At 40.5% G+C, this 24,060-nt stretch overlaps 1 protein-coding gene and 1 long non-coding RNA gene across 5 annotated transcripts in view; both read right to left on the bottom strand.

The window, feature by feature from the left end:
- LOC107139301 (signal-regulatory protein beta-1-like) overlaps nucleotides 1–24,060 on the bottom strand; it is a 120,525-nt gene that overhangs the window by 67,570 nt on the left and 28,895 nt on the right. The window lies entirely within an intron of this gene.
- On the bottom strand, nucleotides 5,489–18,054 carry LOC125619031. The gene is made up of 3 exons (XR_007350494.1): nucleotides 18,042–18,054; nucleotides 9,963–9,970; nucleotides 5,489–5,627 (listed from the first exon to the last, which is right to left on the bottom strand). It is a non-coding gene; the product is annotated as an uncharacterized LOC125619031 (long non-coding RNA).

The raw sequence follows: 24,060 nt of genomic DNA on the forward strand, positions 1-24,060 counted from the left end.
GGGCCGCCAGGAGAGCCAGGATGGCGGGAGCCGTCTGCCGGGCCAGGCAGGGACCCTTCTCGCTGCCCCGGGCCGCCGGGGGCCGCTTGCAGAGCCGGTTGGGCGGTGGCTGCGGGATTGGACCTCTGCGCCCGCGTGGCCGGCCAAGATTCACTTGTCTGGGGCCAACTGTCACCTCTAATATAACTTACTACTTCCTGGCAGGTCTCCTTTCAGCGGAATTTTGCTAGAAGTTCCTCAGTAGGTAGAATGTAGCTGTTTTAATGGGTGTTTCTGATCCGGTTAATGTGGAGATACTGAAAGTGCTGCTTCCTTGCCGGCCGCCATGTTGGATCGGACAAAATGATTCTTGAGAGCAATGACTTGGGGCGTTTGATGGCCAAACCCAAGGCAATGAGGAGAGCCATCGTGACATGTTCAGATGGGGTTTCCTTGTCACATTCTGGGGGTGTCATGAGTTGGTGCCCAGAGGCAGGTGCCAGGCCCCCGCACAGCACCATGAGTGCAGACTGAGTCATGAGGCATCGAGGACTGGGCAGAGGAGCAACAGGGGCCTGTGGGCTGGCTGGTGTCCTGGGAGGAGGCATTTGAGCAGAGGCTACAGAGGCTTCTCGGCAGCGACATGACAAACACTGGGAGTTATTGAGTGGATTCATTTACCCCACTCTCCTCAAAAGTCATTAACTCCTTTTCATGATTTTGTTACTAAATTAGTGATCAAGGGCAGAGCAAGAGTATTACAGCTAGTTGGATCAGAACCTAATATTAAAATCATTCCATTTTCTGCTCAACATCATAATTGGCACTTTTAAACTTCTGATTTCTGACAACTACCTTTTGCTACCTTTCCTGGTCAGATAGAGTGTCATTATCCTCGTGATAAAGTTACTCAATTTGCATTGGTAACGCCATTCATATTTCCAGGGATTGTAAGCACACAACCAATAAATGGTGCACTGACAGTGTTCACTGATAGCTCAAGCTCAGGTAAAGCAGGTTTTTATAGTCATGCTCATTCAGAGCTAATACACACCTCATATCCTTCTGCCCAAAGAGAAGAACTACAAGCTCTCCTTTATGCTTTAAGTCATTTTGCAAATGAGCCCACCTGCCAGAAGGCAGGTGCAGACATGGTGGAGCCCTGAGGAGCCTTCTCTGTCCCAGTGTCTGTGCTGGGGAGATCCCTGACTCTGCTCTCTGGAGAGAACTGACACTCTGTGTCGCTTGTTGCAAGAGGAAGTGACTGTGACAGAGTGACAAGCAATTTCCTCCAAAATTGTGAAGTAGAAACCAGGAGCACAGACAGCAATGGTTAAGGGTCTCTCATGCTTCATTTTCAGAAGGAATTGGAACACACCTTCCAGGAACAAGGCCTCCTTCCCCTGGGCCTGCGCTATTCCCTAGGCCACTCATGGTTTCCTGGGTCTTAGTGACTTTCTATTTGGGAGTCACAGTACAGGCAGGATGTGCCCCAGACTCCTGACCCTGAGACCCTGGTGTGGCTGGCTGGTGGCCTCACTCTGCAGCAGCTACACACAGAGCTACTCAGCAGAGAGAGGAGGGCTCCTGGGGCCCGCTCAGTGTTGGGGAGGAACTGGTCACCTCCTGCCATGGCCAATCATTGCAAACCTTTTTTTCTGTAAAGGATCATAGTTCCCCATAACAGTTGGTTCATCCTGACAAAACCATACGTGCATGGAATTAGGATCAATTCTGGATCTCCCTTTTGCTCTCCTGTGCTCACCCCACACCCTCCTCCTTCCTAATTTCTATTAGACTTCCTTTTGCTTATGTCTTCATTTATTTTTATTGTTTCTTTCAATTTATATATAAATGTGGTGTATTTATATTACACATAACATAATTTTTAAAAAATTCCTTCTGCATTTCCTTCCATTTTCCATCCCTCCTCTTTGGCTCTTGACCTCCTTCTGTTCTACTGACCTTTCCCACACATTTGTTATATCCTTCTCTGATTCTTTCTCTTATTAATCTCTAGTGTGCAGAGCTCAGAGAAAACATTAGACCTTTGACTTTCTGAGTGTGACTTCTTTACTTAGCATGATGTTCTCCATGTCCATCAACTTACTATCAAATGCCATGATTCCATTCTTCTTTGTGGCTGAGGAGAACAGGAAGTAACAGAGATGGAGTGAGAAGCAATTTCCTTCAAAATTGTGAAGTAGAAACCAGGGAGCACAGTTATAAAAATCACACTTTCTTAATCCATTTATCTATTGACAGGCCCTGATTGACTCCATAATTTAGCTATTGTGAGTTGTGCTGCTACACACCTTTAACTGGCTGCATCCCTGTAGGATGGTAATTTTAGATCTTTTGGAAAAATACCAAGAAGTGGGATAGCTGGGTAATGTGGTGGTTCCATTCCTAGTTATTTGATGACTCTCCACTCTGCTTTCCTGAATGGTTGCCTTCATTTGCAGTCCCACCAACAATGTATGAGCGTACATTTTCCAGTGATCATCGCCAACACTTATGATTTGTAATCCTGGCATTTGCCGTCTGACTGGAGTGAGATGAAGCTGTATTGTAGTGTTGATTTTCATTTCCCTGACGACAAGGAAGGTTGAGATTTTTTTCATATACATATTGGCCATTTGTGTTTCTTCTTTTGAGATGTTTCTTTTTGGGGTTTTGTCTCTTTGGTTTTGTGGGTTGTTGTTGTTGTTGTGATTTAGGTTGAATGTATTGGAGCTCTGTGTATATTTTGAATACTAACCCCCTGTTGGGAGAGTGACTGGAATGATCTTCTCTTCATCATTTCCTTTGCTGTGCACCAGATGTTAACTGACAGCATCCCCCTTACTGATTCTTGGTTTTCTTTCTTGCACTTTGGGGTTTCATTAAAGAAGCTGTCACCAGAACCTACATGAGGGACTGTTGGCCCTAGTTTATTTTAGCATTTGCAAGGTTTCAGGACTAATTCCTAAGTCTTTGGTCCATTTTGATTTGACTTTTGTGCAGGTTAGAGACGTGGATCTATTTCCACTTTTCTACATATATTTAGCACCCAGTTTTCCCAGCAACATTTGTAAAGAGGCTTTCTTACAAATGAATTAAAGAATTATTTTTTCTAATTTGGTAACGAATGTTATTGTCATTTTGATGAGTATTGCATTGAGTCTGTATATTACTTTTGGTAATAAAGCCATTTTGAGATACTAATTCTGCCTATGCATGAACAGGGGATGTCTTTCCATTTTCAATCATTTCCTTTTTCTGCGATCTATAATTTTCAATGTAGAGCTCTTTCACCTCATTGGTTAGATTAGTTTCTATGACTTTTTTTTATCATTTTGAGATTTCTGAATGGGTGTTTTTTTCTGATTTGTTCTTTGGTTGAAATCATTATGGGTGTATTGGAAAGCAATTGATTTATGGGTGTGGCTCTTGTGTCCTGCTCCTTTGCTGAATTGATTTATTATCTCTAGAAATGTGTCTGGGGAGTTTTTTGGGTCTTCTAGTTATAGGATCATGTCATTCACAAGCAGATGACTTCTTCCTTTCCTATTTGTATCCCTTATTTCCATCTCTTGTCTGATTGCTCTCTCTGGTGTTTCAAAAACTAGCTATATTGAACAGAGGTGGGGTGAGTGGACAACCTTGTCTTGTATGTAATATTCCATGAAGTGCATTTAATTTTTCTCCTTTAAGTGTGATGTGAGCTGTGGCTTTGTCATTTACAGCCTTCATAATGCTGAGGTAAGTTCCTTCCATTCTCACTTCTCCAGCATTTGTAACATGAAGGAAAGCTGCATTTTATGAAAGGTCTTTTATTTATGAATTGATATGGTCCTGTGATTTCTATCCTTAATTCTGCCTAAGGGGGGGGGATAACATTTATTTCCTTGTGTATGTTGAGCCAACCTCACACCTCTGGGAGGAAACCCACTTGATCAGGGTGTATTAGCACCTTGACATGTTTTATGCAGTTTCATAATATTTCATTAAGTATTTTTGAATCCATGTCCATCAAGGCTGTTGGCATGAAGTTATCTTTCCTTGATGTGTCTTTGTCTGATTTAGGTAGCAGCATTCATGTTATTTCTTGGTTAAAGAGGTGGTAGAAATCAGCTGGGAACCCGTGTGGTCCTGGTCTTTTGTTGGAAGGCTTTCCATTGCTGTTTGAATTTCATTCCTTGGTGTTGGATTACTTCAGTTTTCCATGTTTTGGGGGTTTAATTTGGACAGGTCACGTGTGTCCAGGGATTTGTCAATGTCTTCTAGATTTTCCAATTTTTTGGAGTCTAAATTTTCTACAATGTTCCTCTGGATTTCTGAAGTGTCTCCAGTGATATATTGTTTTTCATCTCCAATTTGATTGCTTTGAGTCCTCTCTCTCTTTCTTTTGGTTATGTAGCTAAGGGTTTATCAATTCTGTTTATCTTTTCAAAGAACCAACTCCTCCTTCCATTGATGCTCTTTATTGTTTTGTTTTTTTTATTTTCAGGTTCCATAATCTTGGCTCTGAAATTAGTTATTTGCTATCTTCTACTGTTTTTGGAATTATGTTGATCTTTTTCTAAGGACCTGAGGTACAGTATAAGCTTATTTATATGAGATCTCTTTATTTTTAAATAAATAAAGCAGTTTCTCTTAGAACTGCTTTCACAGTGCCCTGAGATTTAGCTTTGTTATACCTCTGTTCTCATTTGCTCTCATTTTATTTCTACCTTATTTCCTCTTTGGTCCATTCTATGTTTAAAGAATAAGCAACCAAGATGGAAGTACAGCGAGGAAAGGAAAGGAGGCAATATTGGAAGTGAAATTAAACTGGACACATGTGGGTCAGAACAGAAGTAGCTGGCATGGAGTGTGGACACAGATCCCACATGGGGACTTTCCTTTGTTTTCACCTAGTGAAGGTGACATTAACCACATACATGGGGGCATGGTGGTGCTCAAAAGGGTAATGGTTATAAAGGGGGCTGATAATTGACCAAGGCAGAAAAGATGCTTGCTTCACAACTTCTATTAATAAGAACCAGGCTGACATGGCTGAACTACTCTGGTAAGTTGTTACAAAGCAATAAAACACTAATGCTCAGTGTTTCTGATGTTTCAAATTACTGTACTATGGGGAGCAGTCTCACTGAATGATTGGCATTCTCCTTCCCATGATTGCAAGAGGCTCTATTGGTCACTTTCACAATGACCTGGATATTGCCCCATCCTCGAAGTAGCAGAATGTGTCTTCACATGTAGGCGAGTAGCCCATGGATTGAGCTATGCTCACCTGTTCCTTTGGGATATTACCCCTTGCCCTGTTTGGGATAGAATATTCCATGGAAACACCCTTTGTGTGTCCCCTTCTCTTGCTCTGCATTTGGGTGTGGCCTTCCTAGATGTCAGTCGACCTGCTGACAGCAAACATCATGAAGCTGGACTCAGTCCCCTGAAACCTGACCCATTGCCTCATTAGAATAGCTTCTCCTCAATAAAAGTGTTCAGCACATGCTCACTCTTTTTTTCTGCAGACCCTTAAGGTCAGAGGAGCTGACACAGGACCCCAAAGAAAAAAGAATCTCTGTATCTTGTGTGGTTATTTCATGCAGCCCAGTTCCCCTGGAGTGATCCTGAGTGTTTTAGTCCCAAGGAATGCGACACTGTACACCAAGCACTCGTTTTATTATTGTTTACATTCCCCTATACATTTAAACTGACATTTAACTAGTGTTTTGAGTGCTTTCACACTGTAAAGGTGGAAGAACAATCATTATTTTTTTAAATCATTATGGAGATGGCTTCCCAGGGTTTGAGTTGCACAGTCATTTGTACAATGTTGCTCTTCCATGGAGAGTGGTGACTGCCTTTGTTCAGGACAATATGTTGCTCATAAGTGCTAAGGGAGAAAAATCACTCAGGTGGAGGAGAACTTTTTTTTCTTGGCGTTTGAGGAATAAGACCTAAGTAAAGAGGAGAGAGAATAATTACTCTTACTAAATCAGAATGAGTTTCCTTTGAGGATCTCAACAAGTCTGGGAAGGAGTCATAGGCAGATAAAAGAAGGAAAAATGACTCTTGAGAGCAATGACTTGGGGCGTTTGATGGCCAAACCCAAGGCAATGAGGAGAGCCATCATGACATGTTCAGATCGCGTTTCCTTGTCACATTCTGGGGGGTGTCATGAGTTGGTGCCCAGAGGCAGGTGCCAGGCCCTGCACAGCACCATGAGTGCAGACTGGGTCGTGAGGCATCGAGGACTGGGCAGGGGAGCAACAGGGACCTGTGGGCTGGTGGGTGTCCTGGGAGGAGGCATTTGAGCAGAGGCTACAGAGGCTTCTGGGCAGCTCCTTCTCTCAGGCTGAGCACCATGGAGCAGGAAGAAGGTGGCAGAGACTGAGGGTCCCAGGCAGCAGGGCTTGGTGAAAGATCTGTGGGAAACATTCAATTATCTGCTCACCTTTATGACACATCTCCTGAGGGCTGGGAGGTTCTGCTTGGCCCTCCTTGGATGCCTGTCTTGAGTGAACCCACAGTCCCAGGACAGGTCTCAGCTCAGCCTCTCCTGTGTCTGACTGCCCTTCCCTCTCCCTGCAGCTTGGCCACACTAATGGTCAGAAGGGGACCAGCCCTGTGAGCTGTGGGAGGCCACTCTGAATGATTAGTGTTCTCTGTCCCAGAGCGGAGAGGCTTTGACTATCACTACATCTCACAGTGGACATTTTCCTGGTCCTGAGTTGAGCACATGTCTTAAGACATAGATGTGTCTGTCGCCCTTCAACTCCTTGAATTGATTTATACTCATTTGTCCTTGTAACCCTGTCCCTCCTGACCTTTTTTTGGATGGAACTTTCTAAGAGGGCCCACTTCCAAACATGCTCACTCTCTCTTGCCAGAATCTCATGACTTTCTCTTGCTCTCCCATTTGGGTAGCTTGAGGCCAAGAGTGGAGGAGCCGTCCTGAAGCTTGTTTAGTGTAAAGGGAGTGTCTGTGTTTTATTTGGTGTCCCTGGAAACTTATATGAGTGACCTTAATTTCAGCTGCCCACTCGGGTCAGGGGCAGCAAGTGACACCCAAAACCAGGGACTGCTCGGTGATGAATTTCCAGGTTGACTGACAGAGCACGCTATAGAAATTTAGTGAACCATGATTTTTTGAGGGGTCACAGAGGAAGCAGACAGTTTCAGAGCCAAGGATGTTCAAGAATTATCATGGGCAGTCCCATGTCTTCAGATAAAGAAATGTATTTAACAATTCTGGAGATGATAATCAATCAGAGAGGAAAACAAGTCAGAAGGACCCAGCTAGCTCAGTTCCTGGAAATGGTTAGCGAGGTGTTCCATGGTTTTGTGAGCAAGACTCACCAGATTTATATACTTGGGAGAGACTAGGTAGAAAATTATATAAAGGCTGCCTTTCTGCAAGCTGTCTAAAAGTACAGTAGAGAGTGTTCAGAAGGTCTGGACCCCTATAGAAATGTGTCTTCTCGGTGATCTAGATCAGGACCAGTGGGCCCAGGACCTGTTGAAAGGGCTGCAAAGAGCTGTTAGGAGTCTGGGCAGGAGAAATGGCTGGAGGCTGCTTCAAAGTGGTTCTCTCTGTCTGTCTGGGACTAAGGGCAGAGGCAGTTTTCGTTCAGTCTGCAGCTCACAAACCACAGCAAGTTGCTTCAGGGCAACACCTAAAACCAAAAGTTCAGTGTCCTCTGAGCAGGACAGACCCCGCAGCTTAGAGGAGCATCAAGGGGCATCAGTCAGATTATTGTGAGGCAGATTCAAAATGGAGAGGAGCAAGATGGACAGGAAGATACAGACAAAAAGGAGTCACAATCTTAGGGGACTCAGTCAGAAGGTGAGGAAAACCTAGAGGAGGGTTTTGCTAAATTACATCTAGCTCTGGCTGGGACAGCAGCCACCATCCGAATTCGGCTGCTCTCCTCTGGGAGAACGGGGTTCAATAATTACTCTGAACTGATGGTCACCATGCTTATGCCCCTACAACGTGGCCTTAGAAGAGCACAGGAACAAAACCAGCATGTCCACGTGTATGCTGCAGTTCCTTTTAAGACTTTAAAGGAGCTCAAAAGCACTTGGGATACCTATGGTCCAAACTCACCTATTGTGCAAAGCCTCCTTGATTTGTTATGCCACAAGCATTTTTGGTGGCAAAGGCTTGCCTTTCCGGGGGTGATTATCTTTTTTGGGTGATCTAACTGGACTGATTATTGTACCAAAGAGGCTGAGAGGAACAGTAGGCAAGGCTTTAATGCCCCTTTGGAGATGTTAATGGGAACTGGGAAATTTGCAGACCTAGAGAGACAATTGAATTATGATCTAGCCATTTATGATCAGATCACTGCATGTGCCAAAAGAGCATGGCTCCAGATATCTTCCTGGGATCAAGCAAAGTTAGATTTTAGCCAGATAAAACAGGGATTAGAAGAACAATTCTCCAACTTTGCAGCGCACCTGTACCAGGCAGCAAACATTTCAATCAGGGACTCAAACGCCTCAGAATTCATAGTTACACAGCCAGCACTTGAAAACTCCAGTAAAGTTCATCAGGATATCCTCTAACCCCATTGAAAGAAAAATACAGTTTCTGAATTTATTTACCTTTGTGCACATGTTGGTTCACAAGGTTTTACGCTCCTGAGACTTTAAGCAGGTACTTCAGTGCCAATCTCAGAGACGCCCATCTCAAGGATGATGTTTTAGTTGTGGTAGGACTGGATATTTGATACAGGACTGGGAATCACCTTGCAAAAGGGCAGAAACCTCTCCCGGTTCTCACAGGTGGTATTATGGAACCAAAATCTACATGCCAAGAGAGGATGGGAACAGATATGGCCGCGTTCTGCCTCCATTGCTAACTTCACTTCTGCCTCCCTCAGGGCCACAAAACTGGGGGCAGGCCCTACCCCAGGCCCGAAAAAATATCAGGGCTCTGCAGTATATGCAGGAGGAGGAGTTAGAATCGCAGGCCTTGAAGTCATCACAGCCAACCATGGTGGATCTCACTATTACCAGCCAGCTCCACCCAGACAGTAGTTTTATGACCAGCCATGGTAATAGATGTCACACCTGAAACGGGACCACAGCAAATTCCTACTGGAATCCGTGGGCCATTTCCCCAAGGAATCATTGGCCTAATTTTGGGATGAAATAATTTTAAAGAGGAAATTCAAGTAATGCCAAGAGTTATTGATTCAGATTTTAGAGATGAGCTAACAGTCACTGTGAAATCAGAACATGCCATTCGGCTGTCTACTAAAGACGTGGTGGCACAGTTAGTGCTTTTACCTTGCTGTTCTGCAGGCAGTCCACTTAAGATCTCAAATTCTGTGCTCCTGGACAGAGTGTACTAGGCCCAGTTAACCCAGGAGGACCACCCCCTACTAGAACTTACAATCAATCATAAAAAATTTCGAGGTGTCCTAGATACTGGGACAGATAAATCTGTTTTATCTCGCTGATTTTGACAAAAAAAAAAAAAACTGGCCTTACATATTGCGCCTGCCAATTTAGAAGGCATAGGACAGATCTTGCAACCTACCCAGAGTGCTCAGTATCTTCACTGGGAAGACCAAGATGGTAATACTGGAATTTTTAAGCCTTATGTTTTGGACACGTTACCAGTAAATTTATGGGGTAGAGATATTTTAAGCAGCCTAAGATTATTATTAGTAATTCCAAATTCTTTCATGTCATTTGAGGGATTTAATTAAGGATCTACTCCTAGGGAAATTAAGAGAAACTTACAGGATGAGTACCTACCTATGACCCAATCTCCTCAATAGACATTAATTAATTAAATTTTTGGTAGGGCCCCTGAACTTTTCCACAATCCAAAATACAGCAAAAAAAATTAATTGGCTCACAGAAGACCCAATATGGGTTAGTCAGTGACCCCTAACAGGGGAAAAATTTAAAATAGTCCATCTGTTAGTTGAGGAAATCAAGCTGGTCATTTAGATCCTAGGCTCAGCCCTTGGAACACACCCATCTTTGTAATTAAGAGAAAATCTGGTAATTGGAGATTGCCGCAGTCTGGCTGGGCACAATCAGGAGCCACTTGTCAAAAGAAACTAACTTTATTTTTAGAACCACACACGCCAAACAAAACAGCCTCTCAGGAAAAATCCTCAGAGCCTCAACTGCCACCACCGGCTTTCCACAAGCCTCTCTCTCCCACACAAGCTTCTCTCCACCTCCCACAATCCTCCTGCTCTTGAGGCCGATTGGCTGGGTCACGTGGGCGGAGCCAAAAAAGTCCCCCAATGAGCAGCTCCGTGGTCTGAAAGGGCAGGGAAACAGCCCAATGAGCATCACCGCAGAGGAGCCAATCAGCTAGATGTTGCTGGGGCCGCTGTGAGCCAATCATCAGCCGGCAGCTGGAAGTTTGCTGGCAGCTGGAAGTTTGCTGGGGCCCCTTTGGCTGTGGCTCTCAACATCTCCCCCTCTCTGTTTAAACAACAAGCATGTGGCTTAGGGACCGTGTCTGTTAGGCAGTCCAATTCAACATATGGTCCTTACCCGTCATCGGATGAACTGACCTCTAGGCGTCAGCCTCCTGTCTTAGGTTGGTACCACTGCAATTGGATCATACCCGTCACTGACTACCGGTCCAGCATACAGCTATACTTGTGGATAGGCCTTTGCACCAGTGGGGGGGTGAGGTTCTTTGCCTCACCTCTGTTGGCCCCCAAATTTTAGACCATCACTAGTAGAGGAGGATGCAAAATGCCATGACATTAAGCCAATTGAGGGCTCCTTTGAAAAATTGTACCACCGGTGACATCATCAGCAAAAATACCCCAACACTACCACAAGTCGCTGCACCAACAGATAGTTCACAATGCATACAGGTGAGCTCACAATGTGTCCAGGCAAGTTCTGCAAGCAGTTCAGTGATGGCTATTGTAGAAGCTGTAGATTGGTTTTATCTTTGACTTCACCAGCACTGGGATGAAGATAGGAATTCTGGCAATAATGGCTAAAGAAAAAATTATGTAACATTACAGAAGGCACTAAAAGAAAACAATTTTCTTAACAATTTACATTGTCTTCACCGGCACTGGGATGAAGATAGGAATTCTGGCAATAATGGCTAAAGAAAAAATTATGTAACATTACAGAAGGCACTAAAAGAAAACAATTTTCTTAACAATTTACATTGTCTTTAAGAGAATTATTAAATATAATGAAAAGGAAAGGTGAAAGTAAACAAACAGATCTGTTAACCTTCTTTTGTGTTCACATATTAAAACAATCTTTAACAGCTGTTTACCCAATTAAATTAAACCATTTAAATCACGTGAATTAAAAAAAAATATTTGGATCCATTTTATCATGAGCGCTCATCATATATGATATATGGACATACATACATTCAAACATATAACACAAAACACAAGTGTGCACACATAATATAATACATACAACACATAACATTATAGTAAAGGCCTTATAACTTTTTACAGGTGAAATCTCCATTGCAATGTTTAAAAACTCTATAGTCAAAAAATAGAACTGATCAGCAAAACATTAACCTAGGTCTGTATGAGCTCAAAAAACAAAATAGAACTTCATGATATGGCAAAGGGCAATAATAAAATAGATATTGAAAAAAGCATCCTGGTTCTGTTGCAGATGTAAGAATAGCCAAACTGGAGTTTTGGATATCAGTTGTTATGGATTTGAGCCAAATCATCTTCTTTTTGGTCTGTAGAAATCGCTTTAGTTAATCTTTCTGGAATCCAAATCGGCTGCTGTTCTCCCTGTGGAAACACATAAACAGACCCCCGACTCCAGACAATCACTGGGTCAGGACCTTGGTTAATCTCTCTGGAATCCAAATCGGCTGCTGTTCTCCCTGTGGAAACACACAAACAGACCCCCGACTCCAGACAATTACTGGGTCAGGACCTTTCCATTGTCCTGTTAGAATATCCTTCCAAAGTACCTTGGGCTTATGTACATTTTTTGGACACATATGCCTTTCCGCAGCACTAAGTCCTGATGAATCCAAATTTAAAAAGTTTAGAGTAAAAAGGGTTATTTTAAGTTTATCTTTGGGGAATATATACCCCTTCCCAATTCCTTCTTTTTGCTTTAATAAGTACATTTTAATAGTTTGATGAGCTCTTTCAACTATGCCTTGTCCCTGTGGATTGTATGGGATTCCTGTTATATGAGTAATGCCAAATGTTGAGCAAAATTGTTTAAAAGAGGTAGAAGTATAACCAGGGGCATTATCTGTTTTTAACTGTTTTGGAACACCCACAGTGGCAAAATTTTGTAAGCAATGAGCTATAACATCTTTAGTTTTTTCTCCGGCATGAAGGGAGCCCATCAAAAATCCAGAAGAAGTATCAACTGTAACATGCAAATATTTTAATTTTCCAAATTCTGGCAAGTGTGTGACGTCCATCTGCCAAATATGGTTAGGTATCAATCCTCTAGGATTGACTCCAAGATTAACTTGTGGTAAAAAGGTCACACAATTTTGACATTGTTTTATTATTTGTCTAGCTTGTTCCTTAGTTATTTTAAAACGCTTTTGTAAAGTATTAGCATTGACATGGAACTTTTTATGAAAATTTATAGCTTCTTCTAGTGTAGAGAAAATATGTATGTCATGTGTAGTTTTATCTGCTAAATCATTGCCCAAACTAAGGGCTCCAGGCAATCCTGTATGTGCCCTGATATGTCCTATAAAGAATGGATCTTTTCTGTCCCAGATTAGACTTTGTATAGTGGAAAGCAAAGAGAAAACAGTAGAAGAAGGGGAAATCCTACCAGCATCTTCAAGAGATACTATAGCATTAACTACATACTGACTATCAGAAAATAAATTAAATACAGAATCTTTAAACATCACAAAAGCTTGTAAAACTGCATTAAGCTCTACCTTTTGAGCTGATTGTTTGGGTACTAAAAATGTAAAAGTTTGATCAGGGGTAACTACTGCTGCTGTACCATTATTTGACCCATCAGTGAATATATTTGGAGCATTCATGATAGGTGTTTTTCTTGTCATTTTTGGAAAAATTACAGGATGCAATGACCAAAAAGACAATAAAGGATTAGATGGTAAGTGGTTATCAAATGAAACATTAGATTTGCACATGATTATTGCCCAAGTATTTAACTCATTAGCTAACTCATCAATTTGATTCATAGTATATGGAGTAATAATTTTATTGGGAGAAATTCCAAACACTCCCTTTGCTGCTTTTATTCCTTTGAGTATTAATTGTCCTACAGCCTCAGGATACCTAGTAAGAATAGTGTTAGGAGAATAAGATAAATGTATCCATAATAATGGACCTTCTTGCCAAAATACTCCTGTAGGAATATTTTTTGTTGGTAGTACAATAAATAATAAAGGCAAACTTATATCAATTCTATCCAAATGCATATTTTCCATATATGTTTCAATGATTTTTAATGCCTTTCTTGCTTCAGGCGTTAACATTCGGGGTGAATTTGGATCTGATGGACCTTTTAGGATATCAAATAAAGGTCCCAACTCTCCTGTTGGTATACCTAAATAAGGCCTTATCCAATTTATGTCTCCTAATAACTTTTGAAAGTCATTAAGTGATTTGAGTTGATCTACTCGTATTTGAATTTTTGGTGGACGGACCATGGTTGAGGATAATAGAACTCCTAAATAATTAATTGGAAAATTTAATTGTACTTTATCTATTGCTATCTCTAGATTATAATTTTTTAATAAGTTTGTAAGTGTGGCATAACATTCTAGCAATGTGTTTTTATCTTTGTGTGCTAATAATACATCATCCATATAGTGAAATATTTGTAGTTCAGGATTTTGATTTCTAAGTGGCTGGATTACTTTGTTAACATAAATTTGACACATAGTTGGGCTGTTAGCCATCCCTTGAGGGAGTACTTTCCATTCATATCTCTGATCAGGACCTTCATGATTCAGTGCAGGGATAGTAAATGCAAAACGTGGACTATCCTCAGGATGAATTGGAATTGAAAAAAAACAATCTTTAATATCTATAACTAAAACATACCAGGTTTTTGGCAAAGCAGACAATTGAGGAATCCCTGATTGAGCAGGTCCCATAATAACCATCTCATTATTAATGGCTCTTAAATCTTGCAATAATCTCCATTTACCAGATTTCTTTTTGATGACAAAAATGGGAGTATTATGGGGAGATACAGAAGGTTGTATATGTCCTTCTGCTAATTGTTGTTTGACCAGGTCATGGGCTGCTTGTATCTTTTCTTTAGTCAGGGGCCACTGAGGAACCCATACTGGTCTTTCTGATTTCCAAGTAATTTTTATTGTCTCAGTGGCCCTTTCTGAAAATCCAACCCATGTCTGTCTGTTCCTTGATCTATTTGTATTGGTGCTGCTATACCTTGTTCTTGTTTTTCTAATCTTTTTCCTTTCCTAAAACCTTGTCTAGTCATAATAGTGGGTGCATTTTGGTTGATGTTATTTGTTAATGTCAAACCTAATTGATCTAGGACATCTCGTCCCCATAAATTTACGGGAAGATGATCCAATACATATGGCTGTATAGTTCCTTCACATCCTTCAGGATCCTTCCAATCTAATACCATTGCACTTCTATGGGGATTAGTCGCCACTCCTAGGCCTCGAAGCGTTTGAGTGGCTTGTTGTAATGGCCAATGTTTTGGCCATTCTTGACGAGAGATGATGCTAAGGTCTGCACCTGTATCCAGTAGCCCATTAAATTCATGTCCTTGAATATTTAGTTTTAGCATGGGGCGAGAATCTAAATTTAAAGAAAGCATAGCCCAATCTACACCTGTGGAGCCTAATCCCTTGGAACCTCTTTCTACAGTACGACTGGAAAATTTATCATGTAGGCTGGGTATTATTAGTAACTGTGCTATTCTATCTCCTGGTGAAATTACTGATATACCCTTTGGAGAACTGGCTATAATTTTTATTTCACCTTCATAATCGGGATCAATTACCCCAGGACTTATCATAAGTCCTTTTAGAGTAGAAGAGCTGCGTCCCAATAATAAGCCTACTGTTCCTTTGGGAAGAGGTCCTTTCACCCCTGTGGGAATGATTTGAACTCCCATCTCTGGAGTTAGTACTGCTCTGGCGGAGGCGCAGATGTCCAACCCTGCGCTCCCTCTGGTTTGTCTGATGAGGGATCTGATGGACAATGTGTCCTGGGCACTACCCTGATGGGGTTGCTGGGTTCCTCCAGTGCTCCGTATATTTGTGGTTTTGGGCCCCGGAGCATTGGGCCCCCCTGTCCATTTTTTGGCAATGGAGCCCGATGCCTTTCTCCACGATATCGTGGATAAACACCTGGTCCTTGTTCGTTTTTTGATAATGGAGTACCCTCTATGGTGGTTTGAGAACGGCATTCATTAGCCCAATGTCTCCCTCTACGGCATCGTGGGCAAATACCTGGTATTCTACTCCTTTGATACCTAGTTTTGTTAAACCCTCCTCCAATGGGGCAATTCCTTTTAAAATGTCCTGTTTGTTCACAATTGTAGCATGTTCTTGGCCTGGCATCTAAAGCCTGTTTTACTGCAGCTGCCACAATTTGCCCTTGTTCATTAATGTCTCTGGCATCTAAAGCCTGTTTTACTGCAGCTGCCACGACTTGCTCTTGTTCATTAATGTCTCTACATAATTTAATATATGTGTTTAAATCTTCATGTTTCCATGGTCTAATGATATCTCTGCACCAACGATTCGCTTGCTCATAAGCCAGGTGTTTTAGTAATGGCATTGCTTGTTCTGTATTCCCAAAAACTCTGGTAGCTGTTTGAATAAGCCTATCTACAAATTCAGCATAAGGTTCATTAGCTCCTTGTATTACCTTAGATAATTGACCTTGTAAACCTCCATGTCCTTGTAAAGTCTTCCATGCCTTAATTGCATCTACAGCAATTTGTGCATATACACCAGGATCATATGCAATTTGTTGCTGCTGATCCTCATAAGGTCCCTTTCCTAACAACATATCTAGATTTCTCTGAGGATAACCAGCTGCTGCATTTCGCCTAGCCGTCTCCTTGCAAAATTCCTCATTGGCAACCTTCCATAACAGGTATTGTCCTCCATTTAGCACAGCTTTACACATATTAGCCCAATCTGCTGGCGTCATGTTCAAGTTGTTAATGGATTCGACCATGCTTACAGTGAAGGGTGCTTGAGGACCATAGGTTGTTACAGCCTCTTTTAGCTGCTTCACTGTTTTGAAATTTAAAACTTGGTAAAATCGCTGCCCTCCTGCCTCAAATACAGGGCATGTTAATATTTGAGATCTTGTCTCAGGATCCCAACTATCAACTGCGGGGGTTGGGGACCTCCCAGCATATGGAGGTGGCCTTGTTAGTTGGACACTTACGTCCTCTGGTGATAGAAAGGTGTTAGTAGCAGTCTCCTGTAGAGGTGGTGCTGTTGGTTGGACACTTACACCCTCTGGTGATAGAAAGGTGTTAGTAGCAGTCTCCTGTTGTAACTTTCCCCCTGATGGCTTTTTCTGTTTTACACTTTCTTTCTCTGTCTGACTAGCTTGAGAGGCCTTCTCTTTTACTTGAATCTTTTCCTCTGTCTGACTAACTTGAGAGACCTTCTCTTTTACTTGAATCATTATGTCTTCTTCTTCCTCTACCATTGTCTGAACTGAAGGCTTTGGACTAAGCAAACAAGATATGAACGTCCACAATGGCAATGTGCCAACTGGCAGAGTCCCTGGGCTTTTCTTTTCTATTCTTTTTAAATCTTCACCATGATGGTTCCATTGTGATATATTTAACAACTCCTCCTTAAAAAGCCATGGGCTACATTTTTGTATTGTATCAACGTATGCCCTGATTGTTCTTGATTTTACTGAGATGCCTCCTTCCTCTAACAATTTACTTAACACTCTTTCAGTTTGTTTTTTACTAATTTCTGATCCCGTATTTCTACTATAATACAACCCAACAAGATAACGCCTAACAAAACTGAAACAGAGTGAAACAAAATTGGAACAACACAAAATCATTATAATAGCCTCCTGAAATGTCCATCCGTCCTTTCTCCCTATCTGTTCCTCAGATGTGAGCGGTTTTTCTTCCATCTTACACATCTCCAGGGACAGGCAACTTAAAACAAAAGTGAAACAAAATAACAAAAGAAGAATCTTAAAATGGCTACCCATCCTCTTGCCCTGCCCTCAGGGGCGAGCAGTTCACTTACCCTCAGTCGCTCCCCGTGCGAGCCACCAAATGCCGCAGTCTGGCTGGGCACAATCAGGAGCCACTTGTCAAAAGAAACTAACTTTATTTTTAGAACCACACACGCCAAACAAAACAGCCTCTCAGGAAAAATCCTCAGAGCCTCAACTGCCACCACCGGCTTTCCACAAGCCTCTCTCTCCCACACAAGCCTCTCTCCACCTCCCACAATCCTCCTGCTCTTGAGGCCGATTGGCTGGGTCACGTGGGCGGAGCCAAAAAAAGTCCCCCAATGAGCAGCTCCGTGGTCTGAAAGGGCAGGGAAACAGTCCAATGAGCATCACCGCAGAGGAGCCAATCAGCTAGATGTTGCTGGGGCCGAGGAGCCAATCAGCTAGATGTTGCTGGGGCTGCTGTGAGCCAATCATCAGCCGGCAGCTGGAAGTTTGCTGGCAGCTGGAAGTTTGCTGGGGCCCCTTTGGCTGTGGCTCTCAACAGGAGATTATTACGAGACCTTAGATCTATTAATTGAACCATAGAGTCCATGGGAGGTTACAATCTGGGCTTATTTCTCCTACAGTTATTCTTTGGATTGTTATTTGATAGTAGATCTAAAAGATTGTTTCTTCTCTATACTTTGCACCCAGGTGACTGTAAAAAGTTTGCCTTTAGTGTCCCAGCAATTAATTGTAAAGAACCAGTTAGAAGATATTTCTGGAAAGTGCTGCCTCAGGAAATGGGTAACAGTCCTATACTATGTCAAAATTTTGTGGCACAGGCTATCATGCCTGTGAGGGAAAAACTCCCTGATGCATATATTATTCATTTTATGGATCACATACATTTAGCTAATGATTATTCAGATGTACTTTAAAATTTTTTCCAGTTAGAGACTTCACGCACAGCCATGAGTTTGTGCATTGCACCTCAGAAGGTGCAAAGGACATCTACTCTTCAATATCTAGGTCATGTGATTGAAGGACATACAATCCGTCCTCAAAACTTACAAATAAGACTCAAGGAGCTGCACACACTTAAAGATTTTCAAAAATTATTAGGTGATATTAATTGGTTGAGGCCATCTTTAAAGCAAACTACTTCAGATTTAAGTCCTGTATTCTAGAAATTACAGGGAGCTCCTTCTCCAGCTTCTCATCAGCTCACAGCAGAGGTGAGAACAGCTTTGAGGAAAGTTGAAATTGCTATTAAAAATACTCAGCTTAATAGAATTAATACTTAAGAGCCTATGTGTTTATTGATATTTCCAACTGCTTAAGCTCCTACAGGGGCAATATGGCAAACACTGGGAGTTATTGAATGGATTCATTTAGCCCACTCGCCTCAAAACTCATTAACTCCTTTTATTTAGGATTATTATTGCTCAATTAGTGATAAAGAGCAGATAAAGAGTCTTATAGCTAGTTGGATCAGAACCTAATATTATAATCACTCCTTTTCCTGATAAACAGAATGATTGGCTCTTTCAAACTTCTAATTTTTGGCAAGTAGCTTTTGCTAATTTCCCTGGTCAGATAGAGAGTCATTATCCTTGTGATTAAATTATTCCACTTGCATTGGTAATGCCATTCATATTTCCAAGGACTTTAAGTGTACAATCCATAAATGGTGCACTGACAGTATTCACTGGTGACATAAGCTCAGATAAAGCAGGTTTTTATAGTCATGCTCATTCAAAAGTAACACAAACCTTATATGCTTCTGCCCAATGAGAAGAACTACAAGCTCTCATTTGTGCTTTAAGTCATTTTTCACATGAGCCCATCAATATTTATTCTGACAGCTTATATGCAGATGGAGTTACAAAAAGTATTGAAACTTCAGTTATTGGGTATACATAATCACAAGAGTTATTCAGTTTGTTTCATTCCTACAAAGGATGGTGCAAATGTGAAAGCATCCATGTTTTATAGGCCACATAAGGGCCCACACAATTCTTCCAGGGCCTCTGACATCACATAATGATAAGATTGATAAATTGGTTGCTGTTTGTCAACAAATGCCTTTGTGTGACTGTGCACAAGCTTCTTTGCATCATCAAAATGCTTCTAGCTTACATAAAATAATTTAATATAACTAGAGAAAAAACTTGTCAAATTGTACATCACTGCCTGCAGTGTGTTATACACACTCCATTTTACCATCTGGAGTAAATCCCCATGGATTAAAAGAAAATAAATTATGGCAAATGGATGGAATTCACATTCCTCAATTTGGTAAACAATGTTATGTGCATGTAATTGTAGATATTAATTCTAGATTTATCTTTGCTAGAGCCTGCGCAAAAGAAAATATTCAACATGTTTTTTCTCATTGTTTACCTGCCTTTGCAGTATTAGGATGTCCTTTAGATTAAAGCTGATAATGCACCAGTTTATGTAAGCTCTTCTTTTCAACAATTTTGCCAAGAGTTTTGTATTGACTCTAAAACAGATATTCCTTATAACCCTCAAGGTCAAGCCATTGTAGAATGAGCTCATTTATCTATTAAGCTACAGTTGCAAAAACTAAAAGGGGGAGATAGGACTAGGACTCCCCAAAATAACCTGAATCATGCTCTGTTTATTTTATATTTTCTAAATTGTGACTCAGAAGGTCACACTGCAGCTGAGTGACACATGTCTTCCACAGCAACAGGCCCGTTAGGCCGAGTTTGGTGGAAGGACTTATAGACTGGTCAATGGAAAGCACCAGATCCAGTGATTATGTGGAGTAGAAGTCATGCTTGTATTTTACCAGAAGGTGCTTTTCAACCTATCTGGGTACCTGATTGCACCATCAGGCATGGAGAACATAGAACCAAGATTCAAACGACTGAAGATCAACCCAGAGATGCCTTTCCTCAAAAAGAATAAAACACAAAGGAAGAGAAAAAGAAAGATGGCCACAAGAAACTGAATGAGTAGGAGCTGGGGATATAGCTCAGATGGTAAAGTGCTTACCTTGCATGCACAAAGCCCTGGGTTCAATCCCTAGCACAAAAAAAAAAAAAGAAAAAGAAAAAGAAACCAAATTAGGAAGTTACCCTCATGGAAGGACCTGAGGAAATTGATGCTGCAGGCTGCACAAATGATTCAACAACAAGAAAGAGTTAAATCTCCAACAAAAATGCTTGGTACAATATTGGCTCTATTGAGCTGTTAGGTAAAACAGGATAAGGGAGAAAATTATTGGACCTATTTTACAGATCCACATTTAGTGCAGTCAACAATGTTGCCTGGAGAATCCATCCCAGTATTTACTATTGACTCATATATTATGGGAAGATTTACAGACACTTATATTACTCCCAACCCTGTGACTGGTTTTAATTATTCTGGCTCTAGGGCCCAATTATCTTTGTGTTGGTCCCACAATAAATATGCTGGCTGTATCAGTGTCATTTGAGGAAAAGACAGCAATTGGGAGACCTAGACCAACTAATTGTACTGTTGTAGATATTAATTCTAGATTTATCTTTGCTAGAGCCAGTGCAAAAGAAAATACTCAACATGTTTTTTTCTCATTGTTTACCTGCCTTTTCAGTATTAGGATGTCCTTTATATTAAAGCTGATAATGCACCAGCTTATGTAAGTTATTGGAGACTCAAAACCTTATATCAGATCAGTTACTAAAAAGTGATTTTCTCATAACAAACCAGTCATCCCAGCAGAACGTACATGAATTCTTTATTGTCCTAACCATTCTGCGATAGAAATTGGCACCTTTCCTAAGTGGATGGATTGTCTATGTTTCCATAGACATAAGGTGTCTAGAAATAGTGGGTATATTTTGGACTGGTCTCCTAAAATTGAAAAAAGGCAGTTACACAAGGGTACTGCCATGACTCTTGGAGAATTTGTTAGCAACATCTTGACTTTCAGCCAAGTGGCATTCAGAAAGAAATCTGGTGCTTAATTGCTGCCTCAGAATTCTTACATTTTACAGACAAACCTTTACCAGAATTTGTAGGGAAAAACTGTAAGGAAGGTTCTTGTTATAGCTTACAGGCCTGTGTTCAATCTCCTTACATTTAATTACTGGAAATGTAAAAGTTAAAAGAAAAGATGCTAGATATCTTGTAACATGTCATAAATGTAATTTAACTAACTGTATCACCAGATATAACAGAGAGAAGGAAACACTGATACTTCATTAGCCTTCTTTTGTCTTATTGCCAGCTAATATTTCAGAGCCATGGTATGCTGATTACAGTTTTCAAATATTACAACAAATACACGCCCAGCTAGCCAGACCTAAATGTGCATTTGAACTCCTAATAGTGGGAGTTGTTACCTTGGTTTTCTTTATGGCTTCAACAGTCACAGCTTTGGTGGCCATATCTCAAAACATTCAACATGCAAATTTTCTTAATAATTCAGCTCAGAATACTTCCAAGGCTCTTCATAATCAAATAAATATTGATGAAAGGATTGAGACTGAGCTAAATACCTTACAGGTTGCTGTCATAAATATTGGTAATGAATTTTCAGTTTTGAAATTCAAGGAAAGACTTAAATGTCACTGTAGCTATAAGTATGTGTGTATTACAGCTGCCAAATTCAATTCTTCCCAGTGGGATTTGGAGAAGGTTAAAAACCATTTGTTGGGTATTTTGGCAAAATAATAATAACAGCTTGGATCTTTTGGAACTCCATCATAATATTCAATATATACAAAAAAGTAAGATTGATTTTTCAGATCCTACTTCTTTAGCTGATCAAATACTTAAAGAATTGAATGGCTTTAACCCTGGAAACATTATTAAACATTCTGCATGGATTAGACTCTGTGTCCTCTACTCTGTACCAGTGATCTACTGATCTCTTTTGGTGCGAATACCATGCTGTTTTTTGTTACTATTGCTCTGTAGTATAGGTTAAGGTCTGGTATAGCGATGCCACCTGCCTCACTCTTCCTGCTAAGGATTGTTTTAGCTATTCTGCGTCTCTTATTTTTCCAAATGATTTTCATGATTGCTTTTTCTACTTCTATGAGGAATGTCATTGGGATTTTGATCAGAATTGCATTAAATCTGTATAGTGCTTTTGGTAGTATGTTCATTTTGATAATATTAATTCTGCCTATCCAAGAGCAAGGTAGATCTTTCCATCTTCTAAGGTCTTCTTTGATCTCTTTCTTTAGGGTTTTGTAGTTTTCATTGTATAGATCTTCTACCCCTTTCATTAAGTTTATTTCCACGTATTTTTTTCAGGCTATTGTAAATGAGATAGTTTTCCTCATTTCCCTTTCTGAGGATTTGTCACTGGTATACAGAAATGCCTTTGATTTATGGGTGTTGATTTTGTATCCTGCTAATTTGCTTAATTCTTTTACTAGTTCTAGAATTTCATTCAGCTTTTTGGGTCTGTTGAATTTGGAATCATACCATCAGCCATGCTGCTAATTTAATTTCTTCTTTTACTGTACATATCCCTTTAATTTTTTTTTATCTCTCTAATTGCTCTGGCCAGTGTTTCAAGAAATATGTTATATAGAAGTGGTGAAAGAGGGCATCCCTGTCTTGTTCCAGTTTTTAGAGGGAATGCCTTCAATTTTTTCCCAATTAGAATGCTGTTGGCCTGGGGCTTAGTGTAGATAGTCTTTACAATGTTGAGATATATTCCTGTAATCTCTAGTTTTTCCTAGCATTTTGAACATGTAGGGGTGCTGTATTTTGTCAAATACTTTTTTTGCTTCTATTGAGATGATCACATAATTCTTATCTTTGAGTGATGTGATGAATTACATTTATTGATTTCTGTATGTTGAACCAACCTTGCATCCCTGGGGTGACTCCCACTTGATCATGGTACACTATCTTTTTGATATATTTTTGCATTTAATTTGCCAGAATGTTATTGAGAATTTTTGCATCTATGTTCTTTAGAGATATTGGTCTGAAGTTTTCTTTCTTTGATGTGTCTTGGCCTGGTTTTGGAATCAGGGTGATACTGGCCTCACAGAATGAGTTTGGATGTGCTCCTCTTTTTTTATTTCCTAAAATAAATGGAAGAGTATTGCTATTAGTTCTTCTTTAAAGGTCTTTAAAGTTCAAAGTAGCAGGATATAACATTAGTCTTCTTTAAATTCTTTCTTTAAAGTCCTTTAAAAAAAAAAAACAGGAGTGTAGAACTACAGAACTCTGCCTTGTATCCATCTGGTCCTGGGCTTTTCTTGGTCGGTAGGCTTCTGATATTCTCTTCTATTTCATCACTTGATATTGATTTTTTAAATTGTGTATTTCCTCCTGATTCAAACTGGGCAAATTTTATGACTTAAGAAATTTGTTGATGCCTTCAATATCTTCTATTTATTGGGTTATAAATTTTCAAAATAATTTCTATCTATCTTCTGTATTTCTGTAGTATCTGTTGTGATATTACCTTTTTCATCACATTAATGGTGCTCATTATTCATTAGCCTCCAGGTGTGGGAGAACCATGGTTGCAGATGTAAGGATAGCTAAACTGGAGTTCTGGATATCAGCTGTTATGGATTTGAGCCAAATCATCTTCTTTTTGGTCCATAGAAATCTCTTCAGTTAGTCTCTCTAGAATCCAAATTGGCTGCTGTTCTCCCTGTGGAAACACACAAACAGACCCCCAACTCCAGACAATCACTGGGTCAGGACCTTTCCATTGTCCAGTTAGAATATCCTTCCAAAGTACCTTTGGCTTATGTACATTTTTTGGACACATGTGCCTTTCCACAGCACTAAGCCCTGATGAATCCAAATTTAAAAATTTTAAAGTAAAAAGGGTTATGTTAAGTTTATCTTTGGGGGATTTATATCCCTTCCCAATTTCCTCTTTTTGTTGTAGTAAATACATTTTAATAGCTTGATGGGCTCTTTCAACTATGCCTTGTCCTTGTGGATTATACGGGAT

The sequence above is a fragment of the Marmota marmota genome, unplaced genomic scaffold, assembly GCF_001458135.2.
Source record: "Marmota marmota marmota unplaced genomic scaffold, marMar, whole genome shotgun sequence".
Classification (NCBI taxonomy): domain Eukaryota; kingdom Metazoa; phylum Chordata; class Mammalia; order Rodentia; family Sciuridae; genus Marmota; species Marmota marmota.